Genomic DNA, 24,695 nt, shown 5'->3' on the forward strand with positions numbered 1-24,695 from the left:
ATACAACTCCCTGAGGGATCCTCATGAGTTATGCTTGATGAATCAGAGAAGAGATGATTATGCATATAAAGCTTGCAAGATTTTAAAACATCAGATCATTGTTTTAAGAAAAAACTTGGCCTTTGTGATTAGTGGACTTCCAGGTTATAGTAATAGATGCTTTAAATGCACATGTGTAGGTGAAATATTAAATTCTAAGAAATCAGGAAAAAAATAGTCATTGACACTGTCTCCCCTGCTGATTACTATGCCAAAGACCTAAATAACTGAACTGGAACAAATATCAAAAGGTTACTTCAAGCCAAATAATACCACCACTGAACAGGCAAAGCAGAAACAAGCTCAGAGATTTTGATTCCCTTATGTGAAATTAAACTTGAAGGTGGGCTCATAATGAAAAGTGTGGATCCATATTTTGGTTCAGGCCCATCTGTAAATTTAATACAATGAATTGCAATGTTTCCAAAAATAAAATTTTGAGCCTCATTTAAGTGATTTCTGGAACTATGTCGTGGCTTATTATTTTTAAGACCCTGGGGTGCAAGTTATCTGCTCCTGCAGATTTAGACCGGTTGAACTTTAATAATTGCAGTTTAACCTCCTCTCTAGTTACTGATAGAAATGGAAAGTATTTCATTATCATTCTTTCCAAATACAGCACAGAAATATTTATTGAATATATTTGCATCATGATTGATGATTTTACCATCCTCATTAATACTGGACCTAGTATTGTTCCTGATATATTTAAAGAATTCCTTATGATTGACCTTAACCTTACCAGTCATAGGATTTTTCCATCAATACCTTTAGTTTCCCTTATCAGTGGTCTGTATTTTATAAGTGCAGATTTGTACTTATTGCTATCAAACTTCCCCATTTTAGTTGTTTCTACCTCCCCTCATACCAGGAGGCTTTTTAAAAAAAACCACAGAAGCCTTTTTGTTTTTGTTTTTTTTTTTTGTTACTGGACTTCTGGTTTTGGAGGGCATTTAATAAAACATTCTCAAACAAAATCATTCACATTTTTATGATTAAATATTCCTGCCTACTCAATTCTGTTCTTAATTCTTTTCAACTTTGGGAAATAGGCCTTCTTAAAGCACCAGGTAAATATATCACAGTTTGGGACTACATTCTGTTTGTCCATAGCAAATGAAATTAGATCACGATCACCTATTCTTTAGTTCGGTAATCGATTCATATTTTTCCACATCAGGATGAGGTCTGATATAGAGTTACCCCTCAAGTGGTAGTGATTCTTTGTGTTAGAAAGTTTTCTATAATTATTAGAAAGGCCAGGATGTTTTACCAATGGCAGCATGAGACATCCAACATGTCACCAACTCTGAAATCTGCTGTGATAATGGTTTTTATTTTGTTGCATTATAAATCAGCGGTTCTCAAACTATGGGGCAGGCCTCCCAAGGGAGTCATGGGAAGGCGTCAAGAGAGGCACAAGCTGAGTACCTTTACTTAAAAAAAAAAAAAAAAAAAGCGCTCTGGCTGTCAGTCCCGGGTGGCTGGGGCTTATTCAGAAGGGCTGTGCACACCCAAGGGGCAGGGATAAAAGAGACAGCTGGAGCCCTGTTGCTCGGGCTCTCCTTCCCACCCCTCCAATCCTTCACGTGGAGGCAGTAGGGCTCCGGCTGTCAGCCCTGGGGTGGCAGCAGCAGTGCAGAAATAAAGGTGGCAATGGGGCACTAAGTCTGCTGTGAAAAGTGATATTGATGAATATTACTTTTCACATTGATAGTCTTACTTCTGTACCACTGCTGGCATGGTGCTGCCTACAGAGCTGGGCACCCAGCCAGCAGCCGCTGCTCTCCACTCTGCCTTCAGAGCTGGCTGCCAGTATATGTACTTGGGGTACATAAACTATTACAGACACAAAGAAGGGGGGTCCGAACAAATAAATTTGAGAACCACTGTATATAGATAAATGTTTAGGGAGTGGCTCATCCTGTTCCATCATCTGATTTGGTGATAGCAATACCAATAGCAATAGCAAACCACAACCAGTACCCAGTCTTGTTAGCTAGTCCCTTGATTCATAAAGTTTCCAGATCCTGTCCGCCAGATGTATCAGTAACTCTGAAGCAGATAATGGTGTCATTTTATGTACGGTGCCATCCCATCAAATGTCTTCACTATTGGAGGCTCCTTTATAGAAAGCTAGCAGGACAGCCTGGGTGTTCTACAGTTCTGACTAGACTCCATGCTCATTTTGTGTTAAGGATGCCACATTTGCTGCACCTACCAACACCTACCAACATTCATAGTTCCCAATTAAAATTGGATCCACTGACAGTAGTGTGCAGCTAGCATCAGAAGAATGAAGAATTTAAAAGGAAAAAAGTGAAATCAGTTTTCCAAGCCTATGTTCTCAAAGGGAGACATGCGGTTTCCCTCATCTGGAAAGTTCATAGTACTGTCCTCTATGCAACAGCCAGGAGTGGCTAATAAAAAATACTAAAGACTTAGGATGTGCTGTTAATAATCAATACCTTATACCAGCATCTACTGGGAGGAAGAAGGGGAGAGTCTTTTCCACCCATTCCAGAAAATAGTACTTCTAGGAATTACATTTTAGTAATAACAGATAAGTGTCTCTTTTGCATTAACTTCATTCTAAGAAATATCATCTCACAGAAACAAACATGATTTCACAAGTAGCCCCTGCAGAGTTTCCTCTTCCTGTGAACTTATGCTTAATATCTGCCCATTGGGAGCTCAGTTGTGCAATCTATCCCTTACGTCTACCTGTGAGTATCCCATTGAAGCCTTCAGTACTGCTTAGCAACATGAATAAGGCCTCCCACCATTTGTCCCCTCAGTATGTTCCACCCTTATTCACGGAAGTGCTGCCTCTGGAGGATAGTTTGCTCCTGGAAATGAGGTTTCAATGTTTGAAAGTCTGTTGTTTCAGCTAATGGCTTTGGAATGTATCCAAAAAAGAGATTGTGGAAAATCCACATGAGAGGGAACTGCTAGTAGCCAATTCCTATGGAGGACTAACAACACTGAACAGATCAGCACTCAGTAAGGTAACAGAATCAAAACACTTATATCCACAAAGGAGAATTCCCATAATCAGACACACTCCAGCTATCGCTTGCACCTACCATCCTTCTAGAACACACACTTAGTTTTCATCAAAGAATTAAAATAAATGACAGGTAGTATTACTGTACTGTCGTAGTGCCTAGAAACCGCCTTGTGCTAGGTGCTGTACAAACACAGAACAAGAAGATGGTGCCTGCCCAAAAAGCTTACAAGTTAAATAGAAGACAAGAAACAACAAATGGATAGACAGACAGACTGATGGAGGGAACACAAGGAAACAATGAGACAATATTGGTGGTAGGCAGTTGTCACAAAATTGCAGTCTAATAAGGGGATCCTAAAGAATGTAGGGCTAAATCCTTAGCTGGTGTAAACTGGAGTAGTTCAGATAAAGTCAGTGGAGCTACGCTAGGTTACATCAGTTGAGGATCTGGCCCAACACTGAAAAACAAGCACTAAAACCAGTCTTCCATCTGCTTATTGGAACATGCTTTTTCCTCCAATAGAACCAGATCAAAAAGCTATAATATATAAATAAATAATGTTTCTACACACATTGGTTCCCCCAGACAATACCATGCAGCATGAACCAGGCACACCATTACTACCCTTTGTTTAAGAGAAGAAATATTGCTGCTCACATTCATGTGTGATTTACATTCAGCAGAAGGAAATCAGAAACTCCCCAAACATTGCTAAACCCCGATCATTTGCCACATGCCATTTGATTTTCTGTTGTTGTTGTTATTGTTAGCAGCTGAACGTTCTGCATGAACTGGCAGAGGTTTTACAAGATGAAAATAAATGTGCTGCTACTTTAATCTTCAGCTGGGAGAAGGAGTGTTACATGTAATCAAGTTTGTGTCATTACGCTGTAAATGTGGTGAAAGTAATAAGGGTTTACATATCTGCCAGCATTTATATTTTCAGAGGACTGTTCATTCGCTCTCTGAAACGGGGAGAGGATTCTGTTTTTTAACAACAGTAAACATACAACAATGAATAAATAGGTAGAATCCACATGGTTCATAAATCCGTTTTATGAAAAATCCCAACCCACTGAAAACTTTTTACCAAGTTATCACCAGAAATCTACAGAAATAAATCACCAGAATTAAACACCAGAGGCTGTGATTTGTCAGCAAAGAGGCCAGCAAGATGCCCTAATAGGGCAGCTAGGGATTACTTGCTGTAGGGATATATTAGGCAAAGCCCCTGGCACTCTCATAATTCTTGGCCTTCACAAAAGTCACTCAGGGGCCGTTGTGGCCAGAATAACTCTGAGACTGCTCTAAATTATGCTTTGGGAATCCAGAGGATGCAAATTGCACTCCAAGGGAAAGAACAAAGCTGAACACCAGTCACAGCTCCTCTGGCTCACTGTTAGCAAAAGATCAGCTGTTGGCTGGAGTTTAAACCTTTTGTTTTGTTTCGTGTTTTATAGTAAGTCATCATATGGAGGCAAGGTGATAATTCATGTGTCTCCTGGTTATTCTTCATTTGTGCTTTCAGTCATTTACACTTTCCATTGGTATTATTTAACTGAGTACCATTCTGATGCAAAGGATTATACAAAATAAAATTGTACAGTATTGTATTACATTTGAGTGAAAATTAATATCTGCCATGTTTCATAAAAGAGTTTGTGAAAAATCCCAACGTACTGTAAACTTTTCTCCAAGTGAACACCAGAAATCTACCTCAATTTAGCATTCAGTGAGCTATTTCAAAGAGCTGTGATGGTCAAGGGGATCCATTTCATATGAGGTGGCAGTGCATTGAATTCCTTCCCCGCATCTGTATTCCAGACAAATACTCAGTATGTACAGGAATTTCTACAAAGGACATTGTGAATTTCATTTCATGTACAATTCACACCTCTGTGCACAAACCCTGAATACATGGGAGCTCAGTAGCAGATAGAGGGGATGAAACCCACCACTCCCTCTACTACATAGGAAATTATGATTTATTATTACTAGGCAACACCTAGAGACCCCCAACTGAGATCACAGTCACATTGTACTAGGTGTTGTACAAGCACAGACAGACACAATCCATTCCCTAAAAAGTTTACAATCTAAATAGACAATACACATGGTAGGCAAAATGAAGCAGAATTGTCACAATTTATAGAATCAGAACTGAGACAGAGACTAATTGACTTGGCCAAGATCATACAAGAAGTAGCTCTAGGAATTGAACCCAGATCTACTGAGTCTCAGTCCCGTGTTGTAACCTTGACATCATCCTTCCCTATCAAAAAAAGAAAGAAAGAAAAAAAGAGCATAGTCCTCAATGGCCACTAATTCAAACACCTGCAGCAACCCATTTACATCAGGTTCCAGCAACTGCATCAAGCCTCTAGAAAGAGATGCCCAACAACCTCTTCCATGCTAGCCTGATCAAAGCAGGCATGAAGCCCTCCTTCGGCATGCAGGAAGTACTCTGCACATGGTGGCTTCACAAAGCACCACTGTGACTCTAGCTAGTGCGGAAGTCTTCCATGGACTATGCAAGCTACAGTGCTTCAGTGCTATTTAAAGGAAATTCAAAATTCCTGTGAGAGGTCACTTGAAATTCATAGGTGCTCTGCAAAATGTTCTCACACTGAAAGAATGAGCCTCTTTCAAACATAATTCTGCAGTGTGTATGTTAGAAACAGTGGTCTCTATTTTCCAGTAAACTGTAAGAGAAACTAGCACAGGAAGACACTGGTAATTTGGATGAATTGTAAGCCAAATATATGAAGTTATGCGAAATCGCCTCCCAAACAAGTTGTACTCTATGGATAGAGCAAAGTTAAAACTTGCTCAGTGCCTCACTCTAAATACTTTCTGGCTCTGTGTAGGATTAGAGTGTTTCAATGTATATTTTTACATACATAAAAATAGTTTTATTTTGGCCCATTTTCCCCCTTTCCTATCACAAACATGGCATTTCCCAATGTATGCAGAGAGGGGCCTTATTTATGTGACATCTTGGCTTCTCACAGCTCTAAAAGGTAGAGGTTTTGGCTTCCACACCAGAAGACAAAGGGTGAAGTTCTGGCACCCTTTGAAGTCAATGGGAGTTTTGCTATAGACTTCAGGGATGGCAGGATTTCCCCCCCATGTTTTAGATTTGTTATGGACCTACACAGGGCCGGCATCCAGGCACCAGCATTCCAAGCAATCTGCAAGGGGCGGCAGTCCGTGTGTTTTTGCTGCCCCAAGCAGCGCGCCAAATTGCTGCCGCGGACGGCGGGGGCAGTCTGTGTGCCGTTAGGGCGGCACGCGCGTTTTCGCGGTGACGGCAATTCGGCAGCAGCTTCTATGTTCAGTTGCCCGTGGCAGCAATTCGGCGGCTAAGACAGAAGCTGCCGCCGAATTGCCGCCGCCGTGGAAACACGCGTGCTGCCCTAACGGCATATGGACTGCCCCCACTGTTTGCGGCGGCAATTCGGCGCGCTGCTTGGGGCGGCAAAAACAGTAGAGCCGGCCCTGGACCTACAAAAGGAACATTAACACATTAACTTTTTTCAGAATCAAATACTGTAGTATAATGTTGCTTATAAACTACCCATTGCCTATTTGTCTTCAGCCTTCACTAAAAAGCTTAATTGTGATGAGATACATAACACAATTAATATTAACAACAAAGGGGAAGGAACACAAGCCAAAATAGGAAAAGAAGAGGTTAAAGAATATTTAAATAAATTAGACGTTTTCAAGTAGACAGGGCCTGATGACATGCACTCAGTCCAGGGTATTTCAGGAACTAGGTGAAACATTCTCAAAACCATTAGCCATTATCTTCAAGAACTCTTGGGAAATTGGTAAGGTCCCAGAGAAGTGGATAAGGGCAAATGTAGCACCTGTCTTCATAGGTGCCAACTCCATGGGTGCTCCAGGGCTTAATCTGCAGCAAGTGAGATTTCTAACTATAACAGTAGTTACGCTCTGGAATAGGCTTCCAAGGAAAGCTGTGGAATCTCCATCACTGGAGGTTTTTAAGAACAGGTTAGACAAACACCTGTCAGGGATGGTCTAGGTATACTTGGTCCTGCCTCAGTGCAGAGGGTTGGATTAGATGGCCATTCAAAGTCCCTTCCAGCCCTATATTTCTATGGATTAACCCTTCATGGGACCCCAATAATGAATCTCCAATTCAGAGAAAACTCTCATTTAATAACTTCAGTGAAGGCGTTGCCTGATACATAAGCATAGGATCCCCTCACCCTATATTGGGCTCCATTTTACCTATTGGTTCCCTGCACATATTAACTGGGCCAGATCCTCAGCTGTAAATTGGCATAACTCCAATAAAATCAAAAGTGACACCATCTGGCCCTTAGCGAGATATACCAGCTAAGAATCAGCCACTATTCTAGAAGTGTTGTGCCCAAGTATATCTTTGTTTCCAATCTGTTGATCAGCACCAACAGAGATACAATGCTCCTTTGCAGGTAAGTAATCCAGGCAGTAATCCATATGCCTATTCCAGTCGCAAGTCAGAGGATACCCCCATGTTTTGGGGAAACAAAATCTTTGTGGACATACCTTTCAGCACCTACACACAGGGCCGGCTCCAGGCACCAGCTTACCAAGCAGGTGCTTGGGGCGGCCACTTCGGAGAGGGGCGGCAGGTCCAGCTATTCGGCGGCAATTCGGCGGACGGTCCCTCACTCCTGCTCGGAGCGAAGGACCTCCCACTGAATTGCCGCCGCAGATCGTGATCGCGGCTTTTTGTTTTGTTTTGTTTTGTTTGGCTGCTTGGGGCGGCCAAAACCCTGGAGCCGGCCCTGCCTACACAGACACCTTCAGTTTTACTGTACATGTAGCCTCCTACATAAAAAGGCATATCCCTGTGCTTTTAAGTGGATTATGCACTCCCTTCCCCCACCACCCTCCCTTAATCAAAAACTCACTCCTGAGCGTTCTGTTTCCCAAATCTTACAAGTGAGTGTAAAATGCAACTATGCTTATATGACTGCATTTTAGATACACTTTGCACTGAAGGAAATGACTGTGCAAGGTGCCAGACAACTGAAGAATTACGTCCCCAGTATATTGTTTAAGTTGCGGGAAAAATGTGCTATCTTCCCATCCTTTGCGCTTTTATAGGCCCATTATGGATATAAAATTTGGTTTTTTAGTTGATTCAGCAATCATTAAATGCATTCTGGCTGACGTACATGTCCTTAAATTTAATCTGGATGATAAGGGACTAATCCAAAAACAACTGAAGGTTTCATACTAAGAGATTGTTAAAGAATTCTACAGGAAATAGTTGAGTATTTTAAATATTTTATTCAGGTTGCATTTGTAATCAGTTTTCAGTACAGAGGTTTAAGGAATTGTATTATGAACTATGTGTGTGTGTGTGTGTGTGTGTGTGTGTGTGTGTGTGTGTGTGTGTGTGTGTGTGTGTGTGTGTGTGTGTGAAAGAGACTTAAGCATTTCTTTTCATTATGGTGTCTTTGAAAAGCTCTGAAACATAGGGAGAAAAAAAGAAAGCTGAACAGTCATATCTTGAATAAACTCTGAATGGACCATCATCCAAAAAGGTGACTACAGCAAACTGTTTTGAGTCCCCAGACAAAAGTTGCTTTAGAGCCCAGAGGAAGTCCCAGACTGACTGATTTGAGGAAAAGCATATTAGGAAAAGTCCCTGTTGAAATAATGTTTTCACTGCTAATATAATTGAAACCAGGATGAATTTAACGAAGCTGCAAAGGTATTGCATTTCTAGCTCTGGGCCCACCTGCGAACAAAGCTTACAGCTGGTTGAGCATCTTGGAAGTCAGCTTGGGGAGTTGTACATTTAAAAAGCCCTAGCACGATGTAGTTTGAAGTGTTATACAGAGGCTCATGTTATACTATGCTGAACAGTTACAACACCACACTTAATAGCTTAACAGCACTCACTTATGTTACTGGGTTTGATACAAAAACAGATATGTAAGATAGCATTAAAAGAGGCTCAGTGAATATTTTCATAAAGATTGCTGATGCTGTCTATGTGGCTCATCAATATGCTTCAGTCAGCCCTGTTAATGAAAATGGCAATTTTCATTCTTTTGTTTGTGCATTGACTAGCACATTAGAGCCCTGACAGAGTGATAAATAAATCAATGGACAATCTGTTGGGATTTGAATCCATATTTAGGTACCTTAACAAGGATTCTGATTTTTGGAAGTGCTGAGAATGCGTAATTCTCATTGACTTCAGTAGGGAACTGTGGCTGCTCTACACTTCTGGGGGGGGGAAAGTCAGACCACTTTATTTAGATGCCTAAATATGGATGTAATGGTCTGGCTTGAGTCACCCAAGTTTGAAATTTTGGTGCTGGTTCTTCTATTTTCTTTGTAATAACGCTAGTCTGCTGACAGCCTGAAACAGTGACTAAGAGGGGTGAACTCCCATGTCCCCACATGAATCTCATTTTCCCGTCAACTCTAATACCTTACAATGACACTTTGAATGTCAGCATTAGCTATTTCATTGCTGGTTATTTTAGCGGACAAAATGAAGACAGGGTGAAGTTCACAGGAATTAGAAGTTGCTGCAATAAAGAAAAAGCAGAGGGAACAAAGGATGCTAGAGAAAAAGAAAGCTGGGGAAAGAAGAGAGATACAGGAAAATCAAGGGAGCAAAGAGGGGAAGTAGAAGGAATGAGGAATTAGACAACCATTTAAGAAGAAAGAGAGGGAATGATAATGGTTAGACCAGGTGTCGGCAACCTTTCAGAAATGGTGTGCCGAGTCTTCATTTAATCACTCTAATTTAAGGTTTCACGTGCCAGTAATACATTTTTATGTTTTTAGAAGGTCTCTTTCTACAAGTCTATAATATATAACTAAACTATTGTTAAAAGGCGACAAAGAGTCCTATGGAACCTTATAGACTAACAGACGTATTGAAGCATAAGCTTTTGTGGGTGAATACCCATAAACTATTCTTGTATGTAAAGTGAATAAGGTTTTTAAAATGTTTAAGAAGCTTCATTTAAAATTAAATTAAAATGCAGAGCCCCCCAGACCGGTGGCCAGGACCTGGGCAGTGTGAGTGCCACTGAAAATCAGCTTGTGTGCCGCCTTCGGCACGCGTGCCATAGGTTGCCTACCCCTGGGTTAGACCTTAATAAATTATTCTAGTGCAGCCTCCACAGATTAGAAGAGCTGCTTAGACATCTCACTTTCTTAATCATGTCAATGCAAATACGAGGATCCCACTGCACCATGACCTGCAGAACCCGCCAAAGACGAGATTAAAATCCTGCAATCTCTATGGAACCATATCAAGATCCTTACACCAAACTTTGATGCTGAGGCTCAATGGAGAGTCACATGGAGCACTTCGACCGCTCAGAACAAACAGCTTGTCATTGATCCTGTTGAGGAACTACTGGGTTTTGATTTATGTCGGAAAGACTGTGCAGATTGAATCGCATCAGGACATCTCATGGGAGATTCAGACAAACCCTCTTTAAATGGAAAATGAGGCAAACACCTATATGCGACTGTGGTCACCAGTCACAAACGACAGAGTACATCATATCTGAATGGCCCCTTCATTCTTTTGCCAGGGGCCTGAAGGACAGTCACCAACTCACTGCTGCAGCAATGTGCTGGCTATCAAACTTGGATATAAATTTGTAGTTGTTGCTACCTACCCACGCCATACAATAGAAGAAGAAGAAATAGTAATAATACTTTATTCAGAGCTTTTCAGCACTTTACAAAAGTAGCCAGTGTCATTATCTATAAAATGGGGATTTTTACCATAACGTAGCCCTACAATCATCATTACATTTAATGGAGTCCTGCCTTCCTGACCATTGATCAGTCAGTGAGAGTTTGTTCTAAGGGGCTTCTATTTACATCTTATATTTCATCAGTTAAACACGTTACCCCTACATAGCCAGCTTAGGGGTAAAGTTCTAGGGGAAGCTTTTGATCTGCCAGACCTTACAACATGAAGTCATAGCCATTTGTTTTACCCCGCCTGTCACATGATCATTTTCCTTTACCGAACTATAGCTTTGTAAAGCTGATCATTGTTTTTATGCATTTCTATATATTTACTACAGTACTATGTTGACAGATCAAAGAATCTCAGCTCGGCTACAATACCACTGTAGTTTAGTTTAACTGAAATGTTATTGTATCCAAAAAGAAATAAAAACCTAATTCACACACAACATGTTATGTTAAAATAACTTCTAGGGGCTGAGCTAAGGGTTGATTGTGCTTTAACTCACGTTGGCAAAACAAAGTATAATTGCCCATATTTTTCCGAGACCTTCATTTCTTATAGGGCCATAGGCTGCAATATTTAAAGTTACAACAGGATAACTTAGGATGGGCTGTTAATACTTGGCTTTAAAGAGAACAAACCACACCTACCCACAGGTGCTTGCCAGTTTTAGGCAGACATTAACATTATAATATTTAGTCCTGCCTGAGGGCAGGTGACTGGACTAGATGACCTCTTGAGTTCCCTCCTAGTCCTACAATTCTAGGATTATTCTTAAGCTTTAATCTTTGTGTATGATTTTCCTTTTTCCTATATTTTAGTTGAAATAAATGAAATTTGGGTCAATTTATAAAATAAGTTGATAAATATTATTTTAAAAATCCATTGCTACTTGTATCTCTAAATAAGTAAGTATATCAAATCAATTTCTTGCTTGTTGAGGGTTAGAATTAAATAGAGGAGACCTGTTTTATTTTTGTCTCTCCTATTTTTAACCAATATGCTATACACCCTCTTCTAACTGAATGAAATTGAATAGTCTATGATACACAGAAGGTCAGACTAGAGGATATAATGGTTCATCTTCCGGTTTTAAATTCTATGAATCTATGGGATTATCAGAAACCTGATAAAGAATCAGAGGTTATTAATAATCCCTTGGAGCTCATTGTGCATACATGTATGTTTAACTCCTGAACAAAGCATAAGCACCTAAGTAAATATCCACTGAAAACACTGGTATATATTAATATTGGTTTTATTGGTGAACCTAAAAATGTTTTGGAATGCATAGAAATTATGGGGCAAATCCTGCTTCATGCCTACCCCACCCCACCCAGTTGCAGAACAAGTAAACAGAATTTGAGAATCCCTGTAGGGGATGTATATTCCATTCACAACACAGACAGAGCATGGAGCACAGAGGTCCATTTTGCACAATCACACTAGGTGGAGTTAGAGGCAGTGCAATTATACACACTGAATTAGGGTGCAGAAGTTGTGGAAACTACCTTTGAATACAGCACAGCTGTTCAGGCTCTAAACAGATTTCCAGGATTTGGCCTGGTATGAATAAATGTAATGCAATTTGTATGTAATTGAAATTATCCATCCAAATCATCATTCACACTGCATATTCATGAGAACTACTTTCCATGTTGTAAATAGAATGGGCGTCACAAAGTACAGCTTTCTTCTAAGCCTTCCTACACTGAACACCAACAATTTGTTCTGGGAGAGGGTTCCCTGGGGGCTACTAGTACTTTAGGACAAACAAAAATAATAACATTCTTCAGCTCTTCCACAAACAAAACATAGTAAGTCCTTCATATCATAATCCATTCTACATAATTGTGTTTGTGCATGCAGATGGATGAAACAGTTCCTGACAGCTGGGCAACTTCATTTTCAGATCAACAGTTCATTACGCCCCCAAATAGAAACACTTGTACAAAGATGACATTGCTGGGAAACTAGATTTGCAAATCAGTTTAGAATGACCTGATCTGATTCTGGACAACTGTCTTGGATGAGTTTTCCATGTTTCCAAACGCATCACAGGACGAGATCATCACGGACAGCAATGCAGGTGACCCACTACCTTCTTTCCTTATTTAAAACCAGATTGTGCCTGCCCTTGAATATGTGTGCAAGATGAGGGGCACAGGGTGCAAGGAGCCCTCCCCACACTTACATACCTATGCAGGGTGCAGCTATAGTTGTGGACTTTTGATCCAAGCACAAAGGATTTAATAGGGACTAGCACCCCCATCCATACAAAACACTCCAAAGAGGGCAAGGCAATGGCCCAGCCCCACTTCTGCAACTGCTGGTGGACATAGGAGCTTTGTTACACCATTAAAAAGTCACTGCCGGAGTCATGCAAAGATGCTACTCAGGCAGAATGCTTTCAAGAATGGTCACTGGCACAATGAACCTCTGACATCCCTCCAACCTCAGCCTGGCTAAAACGACTGTACAGCCCTTAACTAATTTTTCATGATCCTGTTAATATTTTACTACTTAGTTAAGCATTATTAATCATGTACCTCCTACCGCTAGCGCTGTTTAAATGAGATTAATATACCTATTGTAGATCCTATAATTACATTCTTGAGCACAATAGTATCTGTTGTATGGCCAACTATTGTTTTAGAAAGATCAGTAAAAAGTTAAACAAGTGTGTTTATCCTTTATGAAATGTGTTATTTTTTCCAAAGACTATATTTTTGAAATTGCTTATTTTAAACATTGCAAGAATGGTAGCTAACCCCCACCCCTCTTCCAATGTATATCATTCATAAATTTAGTGTGTGTCTATTATCTGCAAAATAAACAGATTATAGAACACTGCATTTGTTGAACAGATTATACATCCCCAACTGCAAGCATTTCCGACTCACTATGATCCTTCCTAGTAGCAAAATTAATATGAACAGTTGCTACCATCCATGTAGTAAAACTAATAGCATTTCCACTTAAATAAAGCTCAGCATTAGTGTACATAGTCCTTGCCCTGGGAAATAAGGTTTCTAAGGGATTACCTAGCATGCCGTTCTACTTTAAGATGAATGCTAATTCAACATGCTATTTGTTCATATGTGACTATAATGCCACAAAGGCCTACTCAGAGAAATTTCTTTCCTAAATAGACTATGTACAATAGCATAAAATTACTTTTATTAACAATTATGAAAACAGGATAAGCTTGACAATGAACTATTATTTTCTCCAGATCACAAGATCGCTTTAAAAAAAATTAAGGCATGAGGAATATTCCTTTTATCTGAAGCTGGGCAAATTATTATTTGTTGATAAACTGTCTACAGGCAGCTTAGCATTTTCCTCCTCATCAGAGTTTGATCCAAAGGCCACTGGAATCAATCTCTTTCCATTTACTTCAGGGGATTTCAAATCAGGACCCCTGCTCTCTCCCTACTGCTTGCTAACACCTCCTGTTGTATCTATCCTATGTGAGATCGCTCCAGTTGCAGGATCTGGTGCCAATGAACCCCATTAAAGTCATTTCTGTGACTACCTTTCAGTCTGTACGTGGCTCATAAGCAAGTCATACCCCAAAATCTGAAATTTGGAACATGTTGGTTTAGACACTTAAGTCACAGTGATATTGTTTCTGCCCCCTGATTGCATGAATATATTTTAGAATTAGGTTTCTGGTGCAACTACTCACCAGAAATCTACTTTTCCCAAATATTCACTTAACATGACGTGTTTCTGAGAACATTCCTGCAAGTAAATTCACTGCTAAAATATCAGCAGAAAGAATACACAAAACTGGCAAATAAGGAAAAGTCATTTTTTAATTGAGCAAATAGAATTTTTTCCAGATATTCCCCCACACCTTGTTTAATCACAGAAATGACCTGCTTTATACTCCTTCCATGGTGCAGACAGAGAACTCACAAAAAACTTTATATGGATACAAATATATCCCTAATACATACCAATATTACTAGCATAGTCAATAGACAAATAAAATATATGTTTTCTTTAATATACAGCCACCATTAATATACATTAGCAAAATATGTCCAATGAGATCAGCACTCACTTGGATCTCTGACAAAGAATGCCAATGATTTCCATGTACTTTGGGCTCATTTTCAAGACTATCACTGAAGAATGAAATAGTTTTATGTAATATTCTGTAACTGATGAAAAATTATGTATACTGTATTGTACACATGCAATGAAATGGCTTATTAAGAATATTTGAAAGGGAGTGCTAGTCCAGAAATGCTGTCATCTGATGATGTGATGGGGACAAAAAGAAAACCAGCTGGGGATAGAGATGTATGGGAAAGGCTCTGCAGCATGCAGCCTCCCTCCCTTCTGATCCTGAGGAATAAGAGGTCAGGGATTCACTCCTGTAAAGGCAGCCCAAGAAAGTTATGCAGATTGATAATGGGATGAAAGCCACTTCTCTGTAGGATACTGCAAGCCTACAGGTTGTGTGTCAGGGAAGATAATGCAGACTTTGTTCCACAGGTTCCCGAGAAAACCACAGGGGTAAGGTTGCCTGTGGAAAGGTTTGAGCTGATGCAGTTCCAGACAGCCATGATGCTACAGGGAGGAGAGGCAAGAGAAGTGCAGCTGACCCCTCTGCCTTATGTGAATCCACATATTGATCTATCTAGCATCTGTCATGCAAAAGCCATCAATACTTTCATTTGGTAGCGGTGGACATTAGAGGTAACCATTTTACTACAAACTGTCTGCTATCACTAAGCAAAATGTATGTACTCTCTCGGGACATCTGGTTACAGACGTCTCACTTTATCTATATATGTCTTGGTAATAGACTGAGTAAATCTATTAAAGAGAATCTATTCTCAGAGGCACAGTGCATGAGACACACACTAGTGCAAATAATCTGTTACTTTATACTTTCGCAGTACACCAGGAGCAAAAATAGTTTTAAATATGCTGCTAGGGCCTGAGATTCTCTGGCCATGCCTCTTTTCCACTTCATCTCTCTTTGAGGGGATCTTGGTATTTGCTCCTTCCTAAATACTCACAACACCATTGAATGAATAACTGTGCTGACTGCATGTATCCCCTGCCTGGAAAGTTAAATCCACCCAAAAGTTTGCATCAATTTTTGTACGCAATCTTGACCATATACATTTGTTGACAGAGCCAAGACTTACAAGTTACATTTTTAGGTGGGACTCTAGTCACTTGGGCTTTTCTGCTTTCAAGTATGTTAATAAGGAAGTTGCTTTCTATCTTTGTACAGCCATTTCCCTCCCATGGATTAATCAATCAATACTCTCAGATTTTTGCTGGGTTAGAAATGATTTCAATACACATTGCTATGGTGAAGGGAAAGGCACAAAAACAATCACCCTGAATCCGATCCCACACTGGTTCAGCTCCCTGGACTTCAACTGGAGGTATGCGGATTTATTTACACCAGGGTGAGAGCAAAGCTGGCTCAAGGTGTGTTTTCTCCTAGCTGTTGGAGCCTGCCCAATAAGGGAAATAACAGATCTCACGAATATTTGAGGCAATTTTTCCCCACGAGGGGTTTGGTATTTGCTTTTTCTTTGTATGTCCTGGGATTGGCACTCCCATGAGTTTATGGGAGTTCTTTCTCTCGCTTCCCTAAGATCTGAAGCAGAAGCAGCACAAAAGCATAAAACATTTCTAGGAAGTAGAGTGAAGGTTAAGGCCACCCACAGCATTTCCTAAGCTTAACTAGGGTGAGATCAGGTCCACACACTTTAAGCAACTTATATAGTTGTCCCAAAGCTGTATTCCACCAAGAGAATCATTGGCTGAAGAATGGAATAAGGATAAACAAACATATGAGATAGCAGGGTGAAAACTCTAGGTTAAATCTAGATATTTCATAAGAAATTTCAAGAAACAGTTATTCTGCATTCATTCATTCATAAAGAAGAAAGTTGAGCACTTTAATGACCACCCAATTCCCACAGATGCATTTAATTTTAACCCTACAACTATATTGGTTTGTTGTCACAGAGTACTTTTATTGCAGCATTCCAATAAATAGCAGAAACTCATCTAGAGGATCCTATAGACAACAGGATAACTACATAACTGATTCATCCCCAGAGATGGTCCAGCCCAAGAATTCAGTAAGGCAGGGCTCCTGTGCAAAAAGAATACATGATCATGTAATCAAAGGCTGTATTATAATGTATATGTACAAGGGAACCAAATTAAAGTTGCACAGGCAACCTTAATTCTGGCATTTCCTAACTTTCAAATGCTTGATTTTTGCAACTTTGATGTTTTTAGTATAGTGTTGTATAGTGTCCTAGGTTTTCAAAAAGCAATCTCAAACACCACCCTGCCCCTCCACCCCAGATATTTTATCATGTGGCATCACATTGACAGATATTTGCTGACAGCAGAGGAATGGGAGATTTGGGATTCTTTGGTTCCATTCCACGCTCTACAATATAGCATGTCTAGTGGGCACAGACTTTTCTACCCATTCCCAAAAAAGTGTGACCTCTTCTGTCCCATCCCCTCCAACCTGTGCTATTCCCAGGCCTCTCTCTTCCCAACCTCTGGCTCATTCTCACAGTCCCCTTGCCCAGCCTGTACCACATACCCCAACTCCCAGTTCAAGTCCTGTCCTCTCCCCGCCCCCTCCCCGCAGCCTTCAGTCCCAACCACCAAGCTCCTTGTGACCATCTATGCTCTTCACAGGTCCAGCTCTTGTCCCCTTTGCATTCAAATCAGGCACCTTCTTCCTCTGGGCTGCCTGAGCCCAGCAGAGGGGCAATGAGAGTGCAAGCTCCATACTCTTATTTGAGGGCCTGGCCACAGCCTGCAGCAGCCCAGACCTGCAATGCAGGGAAAAGCCCTGTTCAGCCCAGGGGCGGCTCTATGTATTTTGCCACCCCAAGCACAGCAGTGAGGCAGCCTTTGGCGGCGCGCCTGCGGGAGGTCCGCTGGTAACGCGGATTCGGCGGCATGCCTGCGGGAGGTCCGCCAGTCCCGTGCCTTTGGCATACCCACCGCCGAATTGCCGCCAAAGCTGCAGGACCAGCGGACCTCCCGAAGGCAGCCTGACTGCCACCCTCACGGTGACTGGCAGGCCGTCCCCCGCGGCTTGCTGCCCCAGACATGTGCTTTGTGCGCTGGTGCCTGGAGCCGCCCCTGGTTCAGCCCCAGGCTGGAGCATGCTCAGTGCAGACAGTAAATCTAAGACTTTTACTGAACATGTGCAAAATGCAATTTTTCAAAGACTTATCACTTGGCTAAATTTGGGCAGATTTTCATAATGAGGCAAGAGGCACATTCCTGACACAAATTCCCTGCTCCAAAGCACACCTGCACTACAGTGTTGCAGAGAGAAGTTGACTCAACTTTTAACATGGACAAAACGGGGTTTTCCCCAGCCTCATTCTCCAAAATGAATCATTGTAGCTGAAGCTTTCCCAAAAAGTTCAGCCTGAGGAAATTTTCCGTGCAAAGGGTTTGGCAAGTTATAAACAACTGAAAATAGGGTCTTATACTGGGAAGTGTGAATTCTACTCCCTATGTCTGAAAACACTACTGAGCTTGTAACACTACCAGGTATAGTGCTTACTCTCCTTAGTTAAATGGGACCACTCTTTAGTAAATGCTATGCCAGTTACAAGAGTCTTCAGGATTGGGCTCTTCGAGTGTAAGGTCCCTGGTGAAAGAAGTTTTCTTCTGACCAGTGGAGGAATGGTTATCGCTTAGGAGGGCCAAAGGAACTATATTTTTTCCATTATTGGTTAATAAACCAGCCCCCCAAAAGAGGCAGGGTCATTTCCAGGGCTGGCTCCAGGCACCAGCATAACAAGCAGGTGCTTGGGGCAGCCAAGGGAGAGGGGCGGCACCTGCGGCAATTCAGGGGTGGCAGGTCCCTCACTCCCTCTAGGAGCGAAGGACCTGCCGCTGAACTGCCGCCGCCGATCGCGGCTTTTATTATTTTTTTCCCCAATTGCCGCCGCCGATCGCGATCGCAGCTTTTTTTTTTTTTTTTTTTTGCTTGGGGCGGCAGAAATGCTGGAGCCGGCCCTGGTCATTTGAAACTCCTGAGGCACACGAGTTTGTCTGAGAGGGAGCCTGATGTCAGCGTGACTGAGGCACCACACTGCAGCATGGCTTGTGCTAAACCTTACCCTGCAGCAACTATAATAAATGTTTGTATCTAATGGGAGTATCTTGGATGCATTTGGGTCAGAGTCTGATAACCTTACTCAAATGAAAGCAGTAGTGCCAACCTCAAGCATTCAAAAATCATGAGTCAGGCTTCCAAAATTATGAAACTCGCTTAAAAGTCACGAGAGGTTAAAAAACTGGGTTCTTTTTAATTGCCTGCTGGTTTGGGAACTTGGGATGCACTTGAGTTATATTTTCAAGCTCTTCACTGCATCCACAAGAGTTAAAAACTTACTATTTTTAACAAAAGCTGAGATTTTCATGTAATTACATGATTGCAGAGGCTGAGGTTTCAGGAAAACCACCAAATATAATGGGACTTCTGATAAGACTGTAGGAGTTGACAACAGTGATAGGAATCACCTCACTTCAGTAGTACCCTCACTGATTTCATTGGGACTACTTATGGAATAAGGTGCTATTCAGGGGATCAGAATCTGGCCTTTAAAGACTCTAGGAACTATAGTTTGTCAACAGAGTTGAAAAGAAAATATAATCCACCAAGACAATCTCTCTTTGTTTGATCACTATTGCAGTAATTTATTCCATTTACTCTGCTCAGCCATCCAGACATTCCAGAGGCAACTCAAACTGAGGAAGTCTAGGGAAATAGGAAACATTTTTGCGCTTTTAATGTACAGAAGCAACAAAGTAGCTAAGAATATCAGCACTGATGTGACAGCAGAGGGTCTGAGGGTACATCCATTGCATATCTACAACCAGCCAATGGATCATCATCAGCCTTCTCGGTCATGATGACTGGGCAGATAAGCAGTGAATTTCTATTTACATGTTGTCAGTACCATTCTAAAAACACTTCTACCATTGATTCCTACAGTGGAACAGCAGTCCATTGTAGCATAATCAGTCAGCTACAGAATACCTGGTCTGTGAATGACTTTGTTCATTTTCATCTTTCCCTGCAAGAAGGGGTGGGGAAAAAAAGACTGAATGACAGGATCAGAGTGGGATTGCTTATGGGGGAGAAATATGTGATCATTTCATAAAGCAGCATAAAGAGCAGGATGGTTTTGTCTGCGATTCCATAGGATTTTGCAAGAAGATTAGGAAACAATGTATGTTAATTCCTTTGCTGCTCGCTGCTGCCACTACTCTTGTGCAACTATGGCACTCATGAAACACCAACATTTCAAATGACACATCCGACTGCATACAAAGGGTTAACTCAAATCATTATACCTTGTTACTCCCAAACTTCAGCCAAGACCTGGTGTTATCACTTACCTTGAGCAACCCCTTGGAAGTACAGGATGTTGATAAGGGGCACTACAGCAGGCAGTGTTCAAGTGTTCCTCTAGGCTCTCTGCATTCACATTTGGGGTCATTCCTCAGCTTCAACTTAGTCATATTGTCACCAGCCTTTGCAACCCCAACTCTCACTTGATCTAGAGAACATCAGTGTTTTCATTTAAGGTCAGTGCATGGGGGGAGAGTAGGGTGACCAGATGTCCCAATTTTGGGGTATTTTTCTTATATAGGCTTCTATTACCCCCCAACCCCTGTCCCGATTTTTCACATTTGCTGTCTGGTCACCTAAGGGAGAGAGGGAAGTTGCTCTAAAGGAACCAGGTTTTCGAAGATCATCAGCATTTCCTGAAATGTTACTCCATAACCTTCCCACAATGGTATTTTGAAGTAAGGGTTTTTCAAAGGCAAAATTTTTCTGAACTTCAGCTTCTTGGGTGATGGAACATATCCATATTGTAAATATCTTGGATCATGCTCCCACTTTTGTCTCTATTTTACTGAGGGCAATGGTGGTGCAATTCCCACAAGGCCATATAGCAACAGCATGGAAGTTGGTTTCAAAGTCCCTGTGATGATCCTACAAGGACTGAGTTCAGTAACAATTGTGTGTGCATGTCTCAGGCATAACCATACTGGGACACAGTACTCCACAGTTGAGTAACACAGGGCAAGACCAGTTGCTTGGAGTGTTTTGGGGGTCAGCTCCCCATTTTGTGTTGGCCAGTTGCTGGAAACCCCCTGCCAGATCTCACTGCAAGGAATATTTTTCAGCAGTTCCTGAAACTAAGCAATTCATTTAGGGGTGCGAGGGAAGGGTTTTCTTTCACAGACAGGTATCAAATACAGAAAATATATAGCTGGAAGATCTTCGAATAGCTTAAAAGATCAACGATTACATGATTAAAGGCCTCCATTCCATGCCTGCATAGTTACTTGTTTGCAGGCACAAATACAGCCTTGGGTAAGTGCACACATACATGCTGTGTACAAAGTACACTGACAATTTAACAAGTTTCAACTGCTTGGTCATAGAAAGGATGATAGTTAAACCAAATGCATTAGAGATAGTTGCCACAGAACATACTCTTAAAAAGAGGGATTAAACAAAAATGCAGGTTACATTTTGTTCATGCCCTTGAGAAGGAAGTTTGTTATCTAAAAATGCTGGTTTTCGCAATGTTCCTTCGTTAAGGTTTTTCCAGCTACAGTAAGGAGACCATTATCTGGAATGGCAGATTATATATACAGTATTACCAGCCAAAAACAAGGGCATACTGTCTGCCATATCTCATTTTATATTTGCAGCAAGGTGGCCTGCTTTGGGCTCCTACTGAAGGCTGGCATGACTCCCATTAACTTCAAAAGGAGCAGGACAGGGATGTTTGACAAAGTTTCTATTGCAGCATTACATTGCAAATAGGATGACAAATGTCTCAACCAAAAAGTTCTACTTCTAACCAAATAATTCTGGTGGTCATGAAATGGGGAAAATATGGATTCCATAGTGTGGTCTGATGGTTAGAGAAAAGGCAGAACTCCAGGAATCTATGTCTGGCTCAGATACTTGAATTTGGACAAATCTCTTTACACCCCAGTTTACCCATCTGCATTACGCTAATACCTAATTCATAGGGGGTATTGTGAACTTTTTTGTTTGCAAAGCACATTGAAGTCCTCAAATGAAAGGCATTATAAAAAATGTTATTTGATGGTACTTGAATAAAGGGTTGCCAATAATTCAAACAACCTTGACAATAATGCCTTGGCAGCTATAAGGCCTGTTCAAGTTGCTAGAAAAATAGAGCAGGGAAGCAGACAAAGAAATATAGTAGTTTAAAAAAGTAGGAAGAAAAGGCTAGATTGTGATGTATAACATTGGGCATAAAGCCTTTTGCTTCTAGATTATGTATTTTAAATCTCACCTGAGATCTTATGCTGGCTATAAATTGCCCCAAATAGATAGCTGTTTGGTCTCTGAGGCTTATTCCTGTTGGGCTGGCATTCACATCATGAAAACTACTGTCACCATTGGTACTAACTGGCCTCCCCCTGTAGGCAGTCTCAGCAAAGAGGCCAACTAGCAGTAGAAGCAGAACTGCTATATCCAACCCCAGGAGAAGTTCCCTTCATTTAAGGCACAGGCACATGGGTGGGATGTTGTGGGAAGTTGGCATTGCCACTGCCCCAAAGCAGTATTTGTTCCATAGCTGAAGAGGAGGACTAGCATTTAACATGTTTAACAAAAAAATCCCATGCACACTAAGAAACTAGGATAAAGACAAGATTTAAATGCAAAATGCTTGTTATAATAGCACTGCCACAATGAATGAATACACTATTTGCAGGCCATACCATTGCAGAGACTATCTTGCCAGCTAATTACTGTGAGCAACAGAAACTGGCAGACTTGGCTAGATTTTAGCATAAGATGGTGTCCAATTCATTATGGTTATTTGTATGGTAGAAAGATCTTGAGTTCATATTATTTGTACCTCCTATAAACTGCACCTTTCCCATTAAACGTACTGTGCCCTAGAAGAATCATGAACAGATTCTTCATTGCACAGGAAAAAGGAAAAGTCTCAATATAGAAGCAAGGAATTTTTAAAGATAATAACTAAGAATGTACTACAAGAAGTTCATTATATTTACTGCTTTTTTCCAGGAGAATATAAGCTTTTAAAAATCCAACATCTTGTGCCAGCACACTGTCTCAGCACAGTAAAATTGACTTATGAACACTCTCCCTGAGGAACCTAATACAACCTGACACTGTTAGGGCAATTGGGTTAGCACCAGTCTTTGCAGCTAGAAAAGAGGAGCAGTGGTTAAGTTTTATGGGCCTGAAGAAGTGTAAAACTATTTCAGAGTCATTAAAATACCTTTGCGTATCTTCTCCTGGTAGCTATTTTAATCAATCATTCCTAACAGCTATTGGCTAATAAATGTTTGATGGGTGTTCACGCTTTGAAACATAAAACAAGTCTTGGATCCACATGGGTAGTATAACTGAGCAACCTGCAGTGTATCATGTGGGGCCATTCACATGAGACTGTTCGACGTAGGAATTGAAATTCCATGCAAAGTTTTGATTAACTAAAAGGTCTGTTGTATCTTTGGTTGACATTTTGCTCCTTTCCATAGTTTGTTCTGATTCGTTTGGTTGGTCCCCCTCCAAAGATGGCTGCAATTCACTTAGTACTGCATGTATTTTAGGCACTATTCCTGCATCAGAATCCATTCAAGAAGACTTTTGCTCACATGCAAAGTCTCATAGAAGTCAATAGGTGTCCACAGAAGTTCAAGGTATTGTGCTAGCAAATGCCAACGCAGGACCAGATCCTACATTTGTAAAATGCTTTAGGAGGAGAGGTGCTACAAGAAATGTTAAATAATATCATTTAATATTCATTAATAAGTGTTAATAGGATGTATTAGACATCAATTCTTATCAGAAAGATAAAACAAGCTTTGAGAAGTTTTTGCTACTTATAGTTTGGAAAGAAAAAATATCTATATTTTGTGTCTCATGATTTCATTAATTATTTTAGAGATTGAAAAATGCCTTAACGGTGCTGTCAAATACAAAATTAATGTGGAAGAAGGAAATGTTCTAAGAAGTCAGAAGCAACTTTGTTCTCTCTCTGTTTTAAAATTCTTCCTCCTATTACACCTATGAATTTCACACTTATAAGAGGTCTTGGATTAGCTGCTTTGGAAGCTGAATTGGCCACATCTGAGGTGGAGATAATGGCTTGGTCTTTATGCCTATTCAGTCTATGGAGACTGTCAGTAGAGGTACTAACAAATAATCTCAGCAGCATCAACTAACTACTAACAATATGCTTTGTGCTGTACAAACCACAGAGGGAGACATGGCACCTGACTCTGACCAGAGTTACATTTTGGTGTGAATCTCATTGATGTCAAGGGAATTACACTGTGTGAAACTCCAGAAACAGGTCCATTGCAGCTCTAAACCAGATTCCATTTTCAACTACCCCATTAACTTGGAGATGCATAGGTGTAACTGAGGACAGTTTGGCTCTGCCTTTAACTCATCCCATTGCAATACATATTGAGCAAAGTGAAGCCCTGTTCTTACTCAGCTGAGCTACATTGGGATTGAAGGATGATAGAGTAAACAGAGGGTCAAGCAGCTATCTAGTAAATGCAGGGCAGCTCAAGGAGGCCAAGGGATAACATGCTATAGAGCAGGGGTCGGCAAATTTTTTGGCCCGAAGGCCACATCTGGGTGGGGAAATTGTATGCAGGGCCATGAATGTAGGGCTGGGGCAGGGGGTTGGGGTGCGGGAGGGAGGGAGTGCAGTGTGCAGGAAGGGGCTCAGGGCAAGGGGTTGTGGTGCAGGAGGTGTGGAGTGCAGGAGGGGGCTCAAGACAGGGGGTTGTGGTGCAGGAGGGGTGCG

This window comes from Emys orbicularis, chromosome 4 (genome assembly GCF_028017835.1).
Source record: "Emys orbicularis isolate rEmyOrb1 chromosome 4, rEmyOrb1.hap1, whole genome shotgun sequence".
Classification (NCBI taxonomy): Eukaryota; Metazoa; Chordata; order Testudines; family Emydidae; genus Emys; species Emys orbicularis.